Source organism: Solanum pennellii, chromosome 6 (assembly GCF_001406875.1).
Source record: "Solanum pennellii chromosome 6, SPENNV200".
Lineage (NCBI taxonomy): Eukaryota > Viridiplantae > Streptophyta > Magnoliopsida > Solanales > Solanaceae > Solanum > Solanum pennellii.
Window position 1 is genome coordinate 43,955,993 of NC_028642.1, and position 18,499 is coordinate 43,974,491.

An 18,499-nucleotide genomic window follows, 5' to 3' on the forward strand; every position below is an offset into this window, starting at 1 on the left:
ATGTATATGCTCACATGGACATTATAAATATTACATAACTATAAGTTGTAGCGTATCCACATAGACACATATATACTTTTAAATACACTAAATAATATAATGGATAAATAATTCTTATCACGTCTAGTATCATAATCTTAATTTTACCCAAAAAATTTTTAAAATAAAAATTAGACCTTTTTTTTTTTTAATTAAACAACTAAAAGATCATGGGGAGAAGGGTGGAAAAAGTAGTTGATGCACCATTAAACAATAATGAAGTTAAGCTAAGGGTCAAAAGTATTGGTTAGCTTTTTATTTATATTTGAGAAAAGTAAAAGCTACGGAAGCTTTTCTATATCGTATTCGTATGACACCGACAATTTTCTATAGTGTATCCCTTTCTTTTCAAGTTAAGGCAACTTCCTACAATTGCCTTTTCTTTTTCTTTTCAATTTCCAACTTACTCGTTTATTTGTATGGAAGGCGAATTTAAAATTTAAAATTTATGTATTTTTAATTAAAAAAAAGATTATGCAATAATGATGAGACAAAAATGAGTATTGAAACTCTGCATATATTTAAAAAGTAACGAATTATTTAAACATAAGATACTAAATAAACATTACTATTACAATTATATTCGATGATTGTCATGTTTTGAAGAGTATCAGTGCTCGCATAAATCGATATACTTTCAAATATTTGTTTTCTCTATAAAACAACTATATAATCAATCAAAAATTCATCACCAATTCTGCTAGACAAGTCATTTTAAATATATCTCATCAAAGAAAAAGTTCTTCGAACTTTTGTTGTAGTGACCAATAGTATTAAACTCAACTTCACAATTTAAATTAACAAGTCGTCAAGCTTTGTACAAATTTATTTTAATCAATGTTTCTGAAAAATATTCAACTCTTTTCATATTTGAAACAATCATTGTCTACTTGTCTCACATAGTCAATATAATTGTCAAATTCAAACTAAGATCCTCAAGCATGGAATCACTAACATCATTCCAACAATGTGTAGCAAGTTGTAACACCCCGTATATTTTAAGGCGACTAACTCACTAAGCTTAATTAACTTGTGCACGTCAAAAGTTATACTTATGGTTGTATGCTGTTTGTTGATGAGTTGTTGAGAGAATAAGATTTTAAATGGATGATCATATTGCTTGTTACTCATAGTACATCAACATAAGTGTTATACTGAGGTTGGAGGCCAAAGGAAGCCTTGGAACAACAGTACAATTTTGAAGGTTACTGTACGACGATGCGTACAGTAACCTACGTAAAAATTCACTTAAGTCTCTCTTTGGATTGAGGAGACAACCTTACTCCATGGTTAATATGATCTTAAGAGACTATATTTTTTTTTTCAATTAAGGTATGACCATGTTCCCTTCTTTTATGTATGTGATTTCTTCATGTTTTACCTGTATTCTACGTGTAAGACTTATGGGACGGCAATAGGAAGCCGTGAGTCCAAGTTCCGCCTATGTAAATTGATGTTTTTGGAGAGGAGGGTGTGTGTAGAGTGGTCTGGTAGTTGCTGGTTAATGTGTTAGGATTCATTTGAATGTAGTGTATCACTGTTAGTAATAAGAGGGGTTGAATACTATGAACGCCATTCGATTTGAATGTCACTTGAGTTTACGCCCACCATGTGTTTGTTGAATTGATGACCCGACTTGGATGTATTAGGTAACTGCCTATAGTAGAATTTTCACTGTCTGTTGTTTTATATTTAAGGAGCAAGGGATAATTCAGTCGTTGATGTATGTTAAAGGACTCAAATCAAGGTATGTGAAGGCGCCCCTTTCCTCCATTTTTTCAAGCACGAATCTACGTTGTTGATAGTGTAAGAAACACAAGTGTCTGAATAAATATTTTGAAGAATGTCAAAGTGCCAAGTTGCATAGAACAGGCTGTATCGACATGGTCTAGCTAAATCCAAATCTAACTGGAAAAAGGGTGTTTTTATGTAATTAAGGAAAACAAGGAAAACTGTGTACGAGTTTTCTTTTCCAGCCGAGTAGAAGTCCAAGTCAAGGTCTTTCCAGAGTTCCTTGGATCACACTCCCAGCTATCTCTTTTGAGAGAGAGTTCAATAGCCAAGAAGTGACAATGTCATTACACCTACTCCATTGCTTGAAATCGGTTGATTCTGGAGTAGGGACAAAAGAAGAACCTTCAATATATCCCAACTTATTTTTGGCTGAGAGAGCTATGAGCATGGATCTTCTCCATGATCCATAGCCATTTACATTAAAGGAGGTGTGGACAAGAGTCATCCCTAGTGAATCTGAAGCATGAAGAAAAAAGGGGTTGGTTTGGTCTATCACCATAGAGCCTCCATTCCTAGAGGTTGCTTCAGCAGTATTGTTATCCTCTGTTCCAACCATTTGGATTGAAGGTAAGTGAAAGTGAAGAAGGATGAAAGGATTTGGTGAATTTTTAACCAAACTAAGTCATTATATAAAACAATTTATCAAAGTAATACAATTTTCTAAAATTTTACAAAACTAGTATAAACGTATTTCACGGTAACGTTTTAGGGTATATTTTTTTTTAAAAAAATAACAGCATTAGGTTGATATACGTTACTGTAAGTAACGTTTTACTCCTAAAACGTTATTTTCAGTAACGTTTTACTCCTAAAATGTTACTATGAGTAACGTTTTAGGAGTAAAACGTTACTGTGAGTAACGTATATCAATCTGACGCCATCAACTTTTAAAAAATAAAATATATCCTAAAACGTTACTGTGGAATACGTTTATACTAGTTCTGTAAAATTTTAGAAAAACATATTATTTTGGTGAATGGCTTTATATAATGGCTTAGTTTGGTTAAAACCTCGGATTTGGCTGTGAGCTCTATCTTTGATCTAATACCATGAAGAAACATGAAAGAAAGATTTCTTGAAATGTGGAAATTATCTGATGCCTTTCTCATTCCAATGTAATTGGTTTATACAAGATTATTAGGATACAAGACAAATACATGAAAGCATATTATTAAACGATTGTCTATACTAGTAATGGATAAGGTGTAAATTGCATAACAAACTATGTATTGTGATTTATACAAAAATTAGAAACTTTTAGAACGGAAATTGGTATTAGTTGAGTTTGGGTTGAATAGAATAATTGGGCCAAACTTGTTGCACTTCAAGTTTCTCTCAATACTCAACTTAGTCTGATTAGGCCCAAACCTGAATCTTTACCAAACAAAAAAATGCTTCCTTTACTCATTCTCTTGAACATATTTGTCATGTTCCTCTTTCCTTTGATAAAAAATTAGTAAAATTTTAAGGAATCCCATAGTGTAATTCAATAATTACACTCTGTCCCGACAAATTTAGTATTTACTAAAAATCCCTTAAAATTTTTGTGCCGTGATACTTTAGACTCTAGTGATACATGGTAAATGATACATGGTAAATTTAAACTGTTAAGAAAAAAATGGGAAAAAAACGGTACATTTAAACTTGTTAACTAAAATAGCTTAATTTACGGTAACAGATCATTAATCAGCATTAAATTAGCACGTAATTGAATATTAATTTCAAATTTTGAAAATCAAAAGATTATATCATCTATTTTGAATACAATTTTCAAAACCGCATGATACATAGAAAACATTATGATACACAACAAATTCATGTATCAATGCATCGTCTAAAACACTATACACACTGATTCAAAATGTATCAGCAAGCACACTTGATGGATTTAAAATGTATCAATGCATCATCTAAAACACTATACACACTTGATGGATTCAAAATGTGTCAGCAAGCACACTGATTCAAAATGTATCAGCAAACACTTCATGTATCAATGCATCGTCAAAAACACTATACACACTGATTCAAAATGTATCAGCAAGCACACTTGATGGCGCAGTTATTGAAATTAATCACTGATACATGATAAAAAATTTCAAAAACCCTTGATACATAGGAAATCATATGATACACATCTAATTCAGTTATTGAAGTTAGTAGGATTCTTTTTTTAACATTAAAGACAAAAAGGAACAGATTGATTTTTCAAAGAGTTCAAAACTATAAACCAATATATATAATTTAAAACTCTTTCATAGAGAAAAATTAAGAAGAAAAATTGGGATCGTCTGTGATAATTGGGTCGGCATCGACCCGATTTTCAGCAAAATCATCAACTTGGATTTGATCAAGCACAAGTAATAATCCCATGGCAAAGGCACAATCAAACCCAGGCTTTATTGAGAGAGAGAAAACGTCTTTTCCAAGCACCACATGAGCACAAGCATCCAATTTTCAGAAATTTCAAATTTTTTGAATTTTGAAATTCAAAATTTCATATTAAATGTTGTGAAACATTTTTAATTAAAATTAATAATTCAAAATTCAAAAAGTGATTCAGAAGATTGAGTGTTTTAGTGGAGAAAAAATAGGCATGATATGGGGAAGTGTGTGTTATAGGAGAGAGAAGACTATGTATCTCTAAACTTCTACTAAAATTAAAAAAAAGGGAATTATGTAATATTTAAAAAAAGAAGGGAAAATTAGAGAATACTAAACTTATAGTTGTGTATTTAAGTTATTTTTCCAAAAAATTATAGATGATAAGGATTCATTCTCAAAAAAATTTTATTCCCACTCAAAAACTTATTCTTTAGTTTTTACCACAAATTACAAAAAAAACTCCCTAACAATTTAAAAGTTCTCTTAACAAGATTTATCATATATTATTATAAGCGGGAAGCTCCTAACCTCAAAGTTGAATTACCATTTTACCCTTCACTTTAATATTTTTTCTATTTTTTAAAATGCAAAAGTATTTTTAATAAATAATTAGATAATAAACTTTAAAGTAATAAAGGTATAATGAAAGATAAATAGTCATTCAAACAAATGAAGTCCAAACATTTCAAAACATCTCTTATTTAATTTTAATTTAAAGAATTTGAAGAGTTCCATTGATAAAATTATATACATGATTTTTCCAACAAAATACATTATTTTGATGTCTTCTTGTGACAATAGCATGTGAGTTGATTTATCTCACAAAATTCTTCTTCAAATTTTTCATGTTTCTTTTGATCAATAAATTTTAGACATATATATATGTAGATAGAATTAATATTACATGTTTTGTTTCATTCTTTTCATCGAAAATTTATATTTTTAACGCAACAGGTGATAAATAATTCTAGAGAGTTTTTTCATTTGGACAAAAAGTCTACTCAACATACATGAGGTAAAACAAACCTACTTGTGTGAGAAAGAATATGTATGTTGTTTCGTTAATTTATTGACGGTAAATTCTTGGAGAATATAGATATCTGAATTAGAATTTAATCAGTTCAGTGCATTCGATGCATTCTTCAAGAAGGTTAAAGGCGTCATGGACATGTATTTGTTGTTTGGTAAGTATTATTTTTCATTTCAATGTTGCATATTTTTACTTAGTTCATTGTTTGTTACATTCAATTTTTCAATTGAAAGAAGGTAAATTGACTACTTTTTCTTGAATAATGGCAATGAAAAAGAAAATAAAATTTTCATTTACATGTCTGATGTACAAATCTTCTTTTAAAGATTTTGTTTGTTATAACAAGTTGATTATCATGTAGTGAACACTCTAGGTTATTGGATAAGAGAATTGAATAATTCATGTAATTAATTTTTTCTCATAATTAAATCTACAAAAATTAGCACGCATTATATTTAATATGTTTTTTTAGAATTTATAAATGATTTACTACTTGTATGAAAATAAAATCATGGTATGATTTCATATTTGTAAATAAATACCCTAATAAGGAAAGAAGAGGAAGCGTTGAAGAAGAAAAACGATATTGCTAAATATTTTTATATTCTGCAACTTTATATTTTTATTGATTAAATTTAGAACTTATTATTTTATTTATTCTATCTAGAAAAAAAAGTATTTGGATAAAAAAATCTCATAGATTCAAAGACTTATCATAAGAAAAATCAAGACACATAAAGTTCACACATGTCATTCAGTGAACTTAAAGAAACATTAAAATTTGTCATTTTAAGGAGTATATACTCCTTTTAATTTTTAAACACAAAACGATATTATTAATAATCTTTATACTTTTTTAAAAAAATGTGTATTGATTGATATAGGTACACGAGCGGAGCGCGAGCCCAGAAATTATATTTTTTTTTATAAGTGAGAAGATCTTAACTTTAAAATAGGATTATGATTCTATCGTTTTACTAATTTAAATATTATTTAAAGAAATAATTAATTAAATATTACTTAAATAATACTTATATGGTATTAATCCATTATTTTTCTAGGTAGGATTAATTAAAGAAATGTTTAATTTGTTTTTTATTCTAAAATAGAGTTTGGCAGATGAAGTGTTTTGTAACAACAAAAGAGAGTAAATTATATCCGAAATATCCTTTACATTAAAGAACAAAAATGTCCTTTGAATTTCCATACATCTTAATATGGCACATATTTAAATTTTAGTAAGAAACTTTACATATTCCCAACTTTAACCAATCTAATTGTAATAGATGTTATGTATATCATCAATTTTTAAATGACTTTTACAATTCCAAACTTGTAATTATAAATACCAAAAAATTATCTTCAAACTGACTTTCTATTAATGCATACACTTAGTTATTCCGATGTATAATTGTTGATGAATGATTATTGGCGGATGTAATTACATTGACACATTGTTCAACATAATTACTTTTTGTTGATGCATACGCTTGTTATTCTAATGTATAATTATTGATGGATAATTGTTGATGAATGTAATTGTTCATCACATATGCAATAAATAAGAGATAGATATGTTTATGCTTTTGTTAGTTATTGAGGAAGTTCCTCTATTCTTATAAGTTAGAACTATTTCTCTCTTTAATTTTTGTTATTTAAAAGTTTTAGAATTCATTAGCTATTTTATTGTTTTTAGTCTACTCGATTTTATTTTATTTTCGAATTCATTAGCTAATTTGGTGTTACTCTTTCTCTTTTGATTACTTAATTTTATGAATAACTATTTATGCATATTGTAACTGTATTTAAATAATTTACGAATATTTATACTAAGTAGCGTGCAATACAAATATATTTTCTATTCTGAAATTCAATTTTTTAAGTATGCATACATTTTATAGTAATTACAAGAGACAAACGTGCAACGCACGTCTTCAAAATCTAGTATTTATACACAAGAATGAAGGAAAAAAGAAATAAAAGAGATTAAAGAGATGAAATTAAGTGAGTGTGATTTCTAGAATCTAGAAAGAAGACATATGTGAGATGATAAAATATTTAATTTAAGAATCATGTCAACTTGTGCTGCAATAAAAGACACTTGAAGTGACCATTCAACCTCCAGTTGACACATAATGATAAAGTACTATTATAGCTTACTGTACCACATTTATTACGGTGGGAATGGCTTTCTCTCTCTCTATATATATATTTATATATATATATACCCAAAATTATTGTCGTACTGGTATATTGAGTTTGGAGACCCCTTAAGTTTGGAGACCCCTTATCGTGTGTACAATTAGTTGGTCCTATATGTGTTTTCATTCAGAAGTAGTTGTTTATATTAGTTTCATATATGTTTCAATGTGAGTAAGGCCAAAAGAATTAAGAACTATTGAAGATCATCGACACGATAAGTTAATAATAGGAGTCTAATTGTATAATTTATGGGAATAAAATATTGACAGTCATACTTGTTGAAATTATTAGCCACAAATGTGAAAATTGATAGCCACCAATGTGAAGTTTGTTAGTCACATTTGTGGAAGTAGGTAGTCAAAATTTGGTGGAATTTAGGTAAAGTTTGGCAGTCAAATTTTATAGAAATTGGCTATCACATTTATGTCAAAGTTGTTTACCTACGAGTTTGAATTGTTAGTTTTCATTCATGTCATTAGTGACATCAAATGGGCTAAAATTTTCTTATAATAGAGCACTTATGCTTATTTGTAAAGACACACTAGAAAATAGAGAACCAATAGAGAGTAGAGAGAGTAATTCATAAACTATTTCTTAGTTTGTGAGAAAATAGTGTGCAAGTAATATTATTGTGAGATGCAGAAAATAAAAGAGTGTTGAGTAATAGTCTTTTGACACTACCAAACTATTTCATCAATATTATTATATTACTATCCGGGTATCATATTTACCCAAAATATTTGATATCGTTGTTACTCTCTTCCTATTGCTATTTAGTTTGGACATTATCCTGGGTGTGATTATCATTTTGTCCAACATAATTTTTCAGCACGGGTAAATAAATCACCTTATGGGAAAATCGTTAAGGTTAGTGGATCATATTGAAATGGAAATATATGTGGTCTTGTTTAAGATGTATGTTAAGGCAATTGAAATCTATTAGTATATCATTCATAGGCCTACTAGATTCCTTATAATATCTAACCTTTTAATGGTTGTTTTAAGTATTGAGTAGGCACACTATTTGAAGGCTTTATATGTTACATGTACATTGTTGCAATTTACGAGTCTGAAAGGGATCTATATACTGAAGCCACAATAGTTTAAATCTTGAACAAAATATTTCTTTCTTTATTGTATTCTATTATTTTTCAAAGGAGTATGTACATGATTATATAACTACAACTAAGTTACAATATATGGAAAGAACTAATATCTTCCTACTTTATAAATATTATCAGAATCGAGTTCCTATTTTAAAAGATTACAGAATATTTCTACAAGTTCTAAAAGTGTCTCTATACTCCCCCTCAAGTTGGTGCATAGATGTCAAACATGCCCAACTTGCTCCCAAACTTGGAGAACATTTTACTTGGAACTGCTTTAGTAAGAAGATTAACCAATTGGTCCTCCAATTGAATCTTCGATAACTCTAATATCTTTCCATCCAACTTTTCCTTGATGAAAAACATGTCTACTACTACATGCTTGGTACGATCGTGTTGTACCGGATTGTGTGCAGTATCACGTGCAACCTTATTATCACAATATAATCGGATTGGTGTCTTAGGTGGATAACCCAAATATGTTAAGAGAAGTCTCAACCATAATGCTTCACATATTCAAAGTGTCATTCCTCTGAATTCCGCCTCCGCACTTGAGGGAGCAACAACATTTTGTTTTTTGCTTCTCCATGTAACAAGATTTCCTACCACAAAAGTGAAAAATCCCGAAGTAGACCGTCTGTCATGATAGCTCTAGCCCAGTCAGCATCCATATATACATTTATTACTAGAGGATTTGTACATTTTGTGAACAAAATTCCCTTTGCTAGAGCAGACTTCAAATATTTCAAGATGCACATAATTGCGTTCATATTTTGCTTTCCAGGATTATGCATAAATTGAATTACCATACTTAAAGAATAAGCAAGGTCTGGTCTTGTGTGTGCTAGGTACATTAATCTTCCTACAAGTCTTTGATATCTTCCTTTATCAACTGGGATTTGATCAAGTTCAACACCAAATTTCAGGCCTTCTTCAACATGTGTATCAGCTGGTTGGCAAGCTATCATGCCAGTTTCCTTTAACAAATTTAAAGTATATTTTCTTTGGGACAAGAAAATTCCTTTAGATGATCTAGACAATTCAATTCCAAGAAAAAGACTTTAATGGACCAAGGTCCTTCACCTCAAATTCTTTAGATAGGTAGCTTTGGAGAGCTTTCCTTTCTTCAGAGTCAAATCCATTCACCACCATTTCATCAACATATATAATAAGTGCAGTAATTTTACCTTGTTGTCTCTTCAAGAACAAAGTGTGAAGGTGTTGCTTTGGTTATAGCCAAATGCCTTCATAGATTTGGTGAATTTTCCAAATCACGCTCTTGGTGATTGTTTCAGTCCATAAAATAATTTATTCAATCTGCATACTTTATGATCACGTGATCTCGGTATCCCATACCTTGGAGTATAGTCCATATAGACCTCTTCAAACAACTCACCATGTAGAAAAGCATTTTTCACATCAAATTGTTGTAGTGGCCAATCTAAATTTGCAGCCAAGGATAATAGCACTCGAACTGTCTTGAGTTCTGCAACAGGTGCAAATGTTTCACTATATTCGATTCCATAAGTATGAGTATATCCCTTAGCTACCAACATCGCTTTGAATCATTCTATCATACCATCTACTTTGTACTTGACTGTATACATATTTCGACATCCAACTGTTTTCTTTCCTGGTGGATAATCGACAAGTTTCCATGTATCATTTTTTTTCAAGGATTTCATCTCTTCATCCATAGTTGCTTTCCACCTGGGATACGTTAAGGCTTCCTGCGCATTGTTACGAATAGATACACATATAATTGATTTACAAATGACTTATTCGATTCCGACAAACGATGATTAGACACAAAATGGATCAATGGGTATCTAGTCTTACCAGAAATTTATGGTTCATAGGAGGGTTTAGGAAGACCTCTATTTTGTCTTGGTGGTAGTTTTTTGACTGATGGTTCAGGTACAAGATCAGAAACATCCTGAGTTGGTGACAATTGATTTGGTACATCAGCTGCTTGTTGGGTGAGGGGTTCATGTGATATTGGACTAACTCTCCAATTTCTTTATTTCCGGCAGCACCAAATATTCATCATTAATTTCTTGATTTTCAGTAGTACCCAAATATGATTCTACTATATCTTGGTTATGTCTCATTTATTGATGTTCACCATCACATAAACTTGATTCATCTACAACCTGGTTACTAGGCGCAAAAAGGATCCAATTTTCATAATTTAGAGACAAAATATCTTGGAGATTTGTTTCATTAGAAAATTACATAGACTCTTCATGAAAAACAACATCTATTGTAACAAACATTCTTTGAGTTGGAGGATAAAAACATTTGTACCCCTTTTGATAAGTAGCATATCATATATCATTATAAGAGGGAACAAAAAAAGTTAAAAGTTGAATTACAATTTTATCCTTACTATAAATTAAATGTCATAAAAGCATTTAATTATTTAGTTTAAATGTTAAATTATATCATTTTAATAAAAATGTAGATGACTTTTGCATTTTCTTAAATTAATTCTTAATTAAAATATAACCAAATAATTAAATGTTTGGAATGTGAAAAGATATATTTTAATTGTACATGTATATCCTAGAATAATTACTGGCATATGAAAAGAGTGACTCCCCATTTATCCGATTAATGCCACTGATTTTATTTATTTGATTTATTATTAATAAGATATTAAAAGTGTGTAATTATATATGAATGAATTAGTAATAAATTATTGAGATGACTTGTAATTGCCTCATTTATTACTAATTACAATGATTTGTGTTTTTCATCTTTTTAATTATTCATTCAAACTAGACTAGATTCGAAGTTCAAAGCAATAATTATTAGTGGTATTGTTAATTCTCTTATTAAGTCTAACTATGAGTTGTATTTTTCATCTTTCCATCTATCTATATATTAAAGACTGTTATTTAGAACTGAAAAATATAGAATTTAAACAGACATTTTTACTACTAATTAAGAACTAGGTGATAACCATTGAATAATGAAAGAAATTGTCATTCAACTGATAATCAAAAAACTATTTCATCTATGATAGGCAAAAAAGACATGAAAAAATAGAATACATGAGGTGGGGAGAAGAACTTGACTTCTTTTTAGACATGCCCAAGTCCTCATATCTCTTTCGATATATATTCTCCATCACGAAGATTATTGTTGTTTCTAATTTCTTTTGCGTTTCTAATAAACTCATTGTGGTGTTGTAATTTTTTAGCTATTATTATGAGCTTTTAAAATAGATGTATATATGAAGTTCAGTGTTTAAATTATATATCTGTCAGTTTTATATTTTAACTGTAATTGTTTTTAATTTTGTATAATTTTGATAGTACTGTCTTTTAATTTTAGAATCTTAAATAATATAAAATATTTCACTCTATCGTTTCTCATTAAAATAATATAGGCAATCTTATCAATAAGTGTGCATGTATTTTTAATATTCATTTATGGCTATAAAAGGTTATCACTGATATTTAAACTTATACAAGTTAAAGGAGACTATATTATATTAATTAATTTCACATACTTTTTGCTTGATGCCAAATGCACAATCCCTTTTTATTTATTTTTATTGATACATGAAGTATAATTGATAAAATTTAACGTGCAACGCACGTTGTCAGAAACTAGTATTATTATAAGTGGAAGCTTTCAATTTAAAAGTTAAATTAACAAAATACCCTTCAACAAAAAAAGAGAATTTTTTTAATAAATGTTGTAATATAATTCTATATTTATTAAGCTTTAATTGTTTTGTATAACAAAATAATAAATGAAAAGTAAAAAAACCAAAGAGACGCCAGATGATAATTTTTAATACTTAAAATTTTTGGTTTTTTGTGTTAGAGAAAATAACCTTTCCTTTCTTCATTTACTTTTTAAAAAATAGACCAATAACTCTCTTAATTATCTAATCTTTCCTCTTCCCCAATTTATTATGGGAAATTTTTTCAAATGTCATTATTTTAGTATTTAATAGGGTATAGTGTCAACACTTTCAATATTTAGTGATAATGTCAAAATGTTACATTATTATATGTATTTTAATTATATTTTAATTATTTTGTTTAATTAAAAAGAATACCTAATTTATAGAACAAACTAGAGCAATTTAGGGGAGAGAAAAATTATAAAAAGTAACAGATGCTTAAAACTCACTACATCAGTTACAATTTTTTCAAATCTTGATGATATATCTGGCCATTATTCATGATGTTCATCCGAAAAAAAAAAATTATTGCGATTTTATTGTTTTGTCAAATAAACTGGGTAAACGATTTTTGGAAAATAAACAAAAATGAAAAGTTGAAATTCAGGTATGTTTTAGTTAATTAATCGTTATGTGTTTTGTATTTGATTGTGATTTGTTGCCCTTTTTTTATATATAATAGTATTCTGATTTGAAGTCGTCTTTTTAACTTTAGTATACGAAACCGTATATCCAACAGAATACTTATTTGATGCATCAATTGTTTAGACAAATAATAATGTTCAAATCTTTTATTTGAATTACGATTGTAACTTTATTGTTTTGTATTCTTTATACAAGTTAATGATAATGTCATTATTTTGGTATTTAGTATTGACTTTTTTTTTTTTACTATAAAGCATATATGGGGAGCATTGCTTTTATAATAAAGCATTCTGGACATTGGACTGAAGATAATTGCTATGTTGATTACACAACTGAGGCAATTATGATTAAAGAGTATGCATCGTATAAAGATTTAGTTGATGAAGTTGCTAATCAGATTGGGGTAGATTTGATGTATAACAGAATGAAACTTAAGTATAAAATAGAAGGTAGCATTGCACCTTTGGAGATACACAACGATATGGGAATGAGGGTATATGTCTCATTGAAGAAAGAAGTTCGAGAATTCGCAAAGTATCCCATTTGTGTAACTGTATTTGTGAATGATCGTGACATAAATTGTAGAAATCATTATGAAGAAGATATTGGCATGTGTATGATAAACGGAAGAAGTACAACTGATAACCAAGCAATAGTTATTAGTGCACCATTAATCAATGATGAGTTAAGTAATTTTATTATCTACAATATGAATCATAAATAAGTCATTAAGGATCAAGTTTATAAGAATAAACGTACTTTGAAAGCTGTGATGATAAAATATGCCATTGATAATAGATTTCAGTGGAAGACAAAAAGATCAAGTTTAGTAAGGTATTTTGTATTTAAATATATTTTAGCTTTTATTGTTCTATTCATTATTCCATATAATATCATGTCTTAATTTATTTTGTCTATTTTCTTTTGTAATTCGAGCAGTTATACACTTGTTTGTGTATCTGAAAATTGTGGATGGATAATGAAGGCTTCCAACATCAATAATCGGGAATGTTTAGAATTAGAAAGTTTGTAGATGAGCAAATATGCTCATTACAAGATAAGGTGTATAGTCAGAGACAAGCAACAAGCAGTCTTGTTGGAGGTATAATAAAGCCCAAGCTAGTCCCAAGAAAACACACCACAGTGCACGAGGAGATATCTTGTCGTGTTGATGCTTATGAAGATGTACAAATGCTACACAACCAGAAACACGAGGAGTCAGATTTGGAACTGCGGGTACAATCACGCTTCAGCAAGAGCTTGATATGGTGTTTTAAAGTTAATTATGCTAGAAGGCACTCGATTAATTAAATATGTTGCACAACTGAGTGCTTCTCCCCAATAACATTGTGGCAGATGATCTTCAATCAATAGAGAATGAACAACTTCTAACAAATGATAATTTTTTCTTTCGGATACCCCATTCTATTGGGGTGTATTGGGACAAGTAGTTTGATGAGAAATTCCATGTGTTTCTAAATATCGCCTAAGTTCACAACTGGAACTCTCCCCCATTGTCACTACGTAGAATTCTTACTCGGGCATTATATTGAGTGCAAATCATTTTATGAAATTTTTGAAACAACAAATTCATTTTACTTTTGAACTTCATCAGACACACCCAAGTCATTCTAGTACAATCGTCATAAAAGTAACAAACCAACGTGATCCACCTAACGTATTCACCTTGGATGGACCCCAAACTTCTGAATGTATGATCATAAAAGGAATTGAACTTTTATTCATTTTTGGTGAAAAAGACACACGGTGACTCTTTGAATGTTCACTGACATCACAATGGAAATCAGAAACATCAAATTTTGTAATAACTTAGGAAACAATTTAATAAGATATCCAATATAAGCATGTCCCAATCGTCGATGCCATAGCAAATATCATATTTTCTTGTTTTGTCCTTACAACTAAACACATCAACCGATAATGTTTGGCGCAACTGATTAGAACTTTTTGACTCCAAATCAAAGTAATACAACTTCTCTCGTCTAGTACCATAACTAATCGTCTTCCTCATCTGGATGTCCTTAAACACACAATAGTCAGGCCAAAACATCACAACACAAGATAGAGTAGTGTGTAATTTGAGAATTAGAAAAAAGGTTACAATCCAACGATGGAACTACTAAGACACTGTATAAATTCAAATTAATGAGAGACAAAAATCCTTCCCCAATGATAGGTGTCGAAGAACCATTAGTGGTGGAAAGATACTTTTGTGACGATGGTTTAAGGGATAAAACTTGTCTACAATCAAATTTCATATGATCCGTAGCTCCGGAATCAGTTATCCATGTACTATTAGAAACAAGTGCAGATGAATTGAAAGCCTTACCATTGTTACCTCTCGTTGCTACGAAGGTTGTTGATTGTCCAGCAACACCTTCCTTGGCATTTGTTTCTACAATGCAACAGTGGAACTCTTGTTTGCGTTATCTTTCTGGAATCACAGTTATGATCCCAACATTTTGGATATCCCATAATTTCAAAACAACGATCTTTTGTGTGCCCTGACTGATCATTATGAGTACACTTATAAGTGGACTTGTTGATACCCTTAAACCTCATTCGATCTTGTTGACTTTGAGAGAATCGATTTCCATTAGATCTATATTTGCTGACCATGGCTGCTGCTTCAGATTTTTCAAGATCTCCATTCACTATTGCATGCCAAACCGATTCACGACAAACCATTGAGTAACATTCTTTGAATCTGGAACAGAATCCTTCCTCAAGATTTCCCCACAAATCTTTTCAAATTCACTATCCAAACCAACAAAATAAAGATGTGCACCCTTTGTCGTTGAATAGACTTGCGGTAAGAACTGACATCCTTCTCATTTTCCATGATCACCTTATCACGGTGATCCAACTCACAAAAAATTTCAATCAATTCTCCATAGTAGGAAGAGAGTGATCTGCCATTTTGTTTGGGGGAGAAGGCTTTTTGATTCAAACTGAAGACTTATAGTTCATCTGCTCCATAGTAGAAGGTTGTTGACAGAGCTTTCCAGATTTCTCGAGTAGTAGGTAAGCGAATATATCGTTTCATAATCTCAGGATGTGTGTGTGTGTGTGTCACATTTCAATTCAATTCCTTTAATATTTCAGTACCTAAATGATCTATGTGTAACGATCCAGAAAAATAAATAAATAAATAAAATAATAGGTTCTTCAGGAGATTTAATTATTAATTAAAAATCTAGAATTTTAAGGTCATAATGGTCCTTTCACGTATTAATTAAAATAAACCAGATTTGTATTAATTTATTTTAAATTCTATTTGACTAATTCTTGAATTAGTCTCCTAATCCTAATAGTCCTCTCTCTCTCACGCTTCTTAACTCTCTCTCTCACGTTCTCCATCTTTCTCACGTTATTCTGCCAAATATCAACATTTCTTCACGCTTGAAGAACTCACATAATATTTTAAGAAAAACAAAGCAACCAAAAACGTTAAGGCGAAGAGAAGTTGTTCGTTGAGTGGTGTGGACGTTGAGGTAACTTGGACTGATTTTTGGAGAGAGTTTTGGGTAGAGAATTCTTCGTTTAAACATCAATATAGGTATGAGTTTCTTCTCTTTTGGCTCCTTTCCCAAGAGGCCCCTTACGATTCAAACTAATCATCTCGAAACTAAGGTTGTTCCCCGTTGCATGCCCCTGTCACTAGCTCCTTATGATCTTAGGTTGGGTATTCTTGTTGGTAGAATTTAGGGATACATGTTTGTGGTGATGATCTCGTTTCGAGTATGTGTTCATGAATATGTGTTTATATTTTGTGTCTTTTGAGAATATGAATGTAAATACGTATGTATTTGTGCAAGATTGTGATTATGAAGTTGAGTCTACTGTTATAGGCTGTTCATTGAATTATAATTATAAGTTAATTGAATGTAAAAAGGTTGGCTTACAACAATTGAGGTTAAATGACCACCATATGTGAAAGTTTGGTTTATGCCAACAAATTGGCTAGCAAAAACTATGTCCAAAATATTATCTCCCATAATGTGTGAAGTTATACTAACAAGGTAATACCAATCTCTACATCAATGAACTCATAACATAGGGTATGCCAATCAATGGGACAAGTCTCAACATACCCTATCCACACGAACTTGTGAACGTAATAGCATTGAATAAGTAGTTATAACTTTCATAAAGAATCAAAGCTAGTTCATGAATCTATAATGCCAAAATAACTTCATAGCTTGGCCAAACCAAGCATTGAATTGTTCTTGTATGTTAATCAAAGATTAAAAGTTCAAGTGTAGTGAAAGTTTGGCTTATGCCAATAAATTTGTCTACAACATTATTTTCAAAATATGTAATAGAATTTGCTAATGATTCCATAAAAGTATACTTGAATGAATTGCATGCCTTATGCCAATAAAATGGATAACAATACATCGTCTAAGAGTGATGAATGAAATTGGCTACAATGTTATCTTTAAATAATTAAAGTAGAAAATTTAATTCTTTCATGTAAATATTGAGATTTAAATTAGAATTCTAATTAAAATAGAAAATTAATTCTTTCGTGTTGAGAGTTAATTTAGAATTCTAATTAAAATAGAAAATTAATTCTTTCATGTAAATTGAGATTTAATTTAGAATTCTAATTAAAATAGAAAATTTATTATTTCATTAAAATGTTGAGATTTAATTTAGAGTTCTAATGTTATGAATATTAGAAAAAAAATCATTAAAAAAAATATAAATGATATCCAAGTAATTCAAGAATTGGGTTCCCGTGCTCAAACCTCCGTATTAATACATAAGTCATACGAGAGTAAAATATTCAAGAATAATGCCATCTACTTAGATCAAAAATCAAGATCTTGGCATATATACAAGATACATAAGTCTTATAATATATAATCTTAGGAAAGTAAGAACCACTTAGCGAACTATGAATAAAGCCTCATGGCTTGTATGTATAGACACATAAGTCTAACATACGTTCAAAAATAAGTGAACCTAAGGTGTACGTAATGAAATAATGAACCTTAGGAGGATTAAATACGAGTGTAAGATATGCTAAATGGCCAAGTGCATTGGCATATGATGAGATGAACTATGAAATGAAGAAATGAACATTCACGTAATAAGAGGTGAGTAACTATGAAAAACAAAAGTGCTAATAATGAAGAATGTGGTGACAATCATGATGTGAGGCTAATGTATATGATGATAGCAATCTCAAATGAGCCTAAGTAAATGTTACCAATACGTACTCACCAATGAGAGTGTAAGATAATGAAGAGACCAGTCTCTATGAACACTCTAATGAAAATATTGAGTTTAAAACACTTAATACTAATGATGAGATGAGAAATCATCTATTGAGCTATGATGTCCTAATTACTAGAAGCCAGCTTCCATGATGTATGAGTTGAATGTAATGGAACTTTATACTGAGCACCGATAGGCTAGCTATGAGCGGTGATGCCTTCTTTCGGAAAGGACGGAGGTTCACGTAACTCTCATGAGATGAGACTGTCCGTCTTGCCGGGTGTGGGTCTCCATACATCTCCTAGTCTTTGAACCTGTATTGCCACTATAGGGATCTGGCGGGGTTAAATT

The 18,499-nt window shown here is 30.2% G+C and overlaps 1 long non-coding RNA gene across 1 annotated transcript in view; it reads left to right on the plus strand.

Moving 5' to 3' along the window:
- Positions 1 to 14,357: 14,357 nt before the first annotated feature.
- Positions 14,358 to 18,499, plus strand: part of LOC114077543 — a 22,983-nt gene continuing 18,841 nt past the window's right edge. Inside the window, exon 1 of the long non-coding RNA XR_003578845.1 lies at positions 14,358 to 15,946. This is a non-coding gene — a long non-coding RNA (uncharacterized LOC114077543). The remainder of the gene's footprint in view (positions 15,947 to 18,499) is intronic.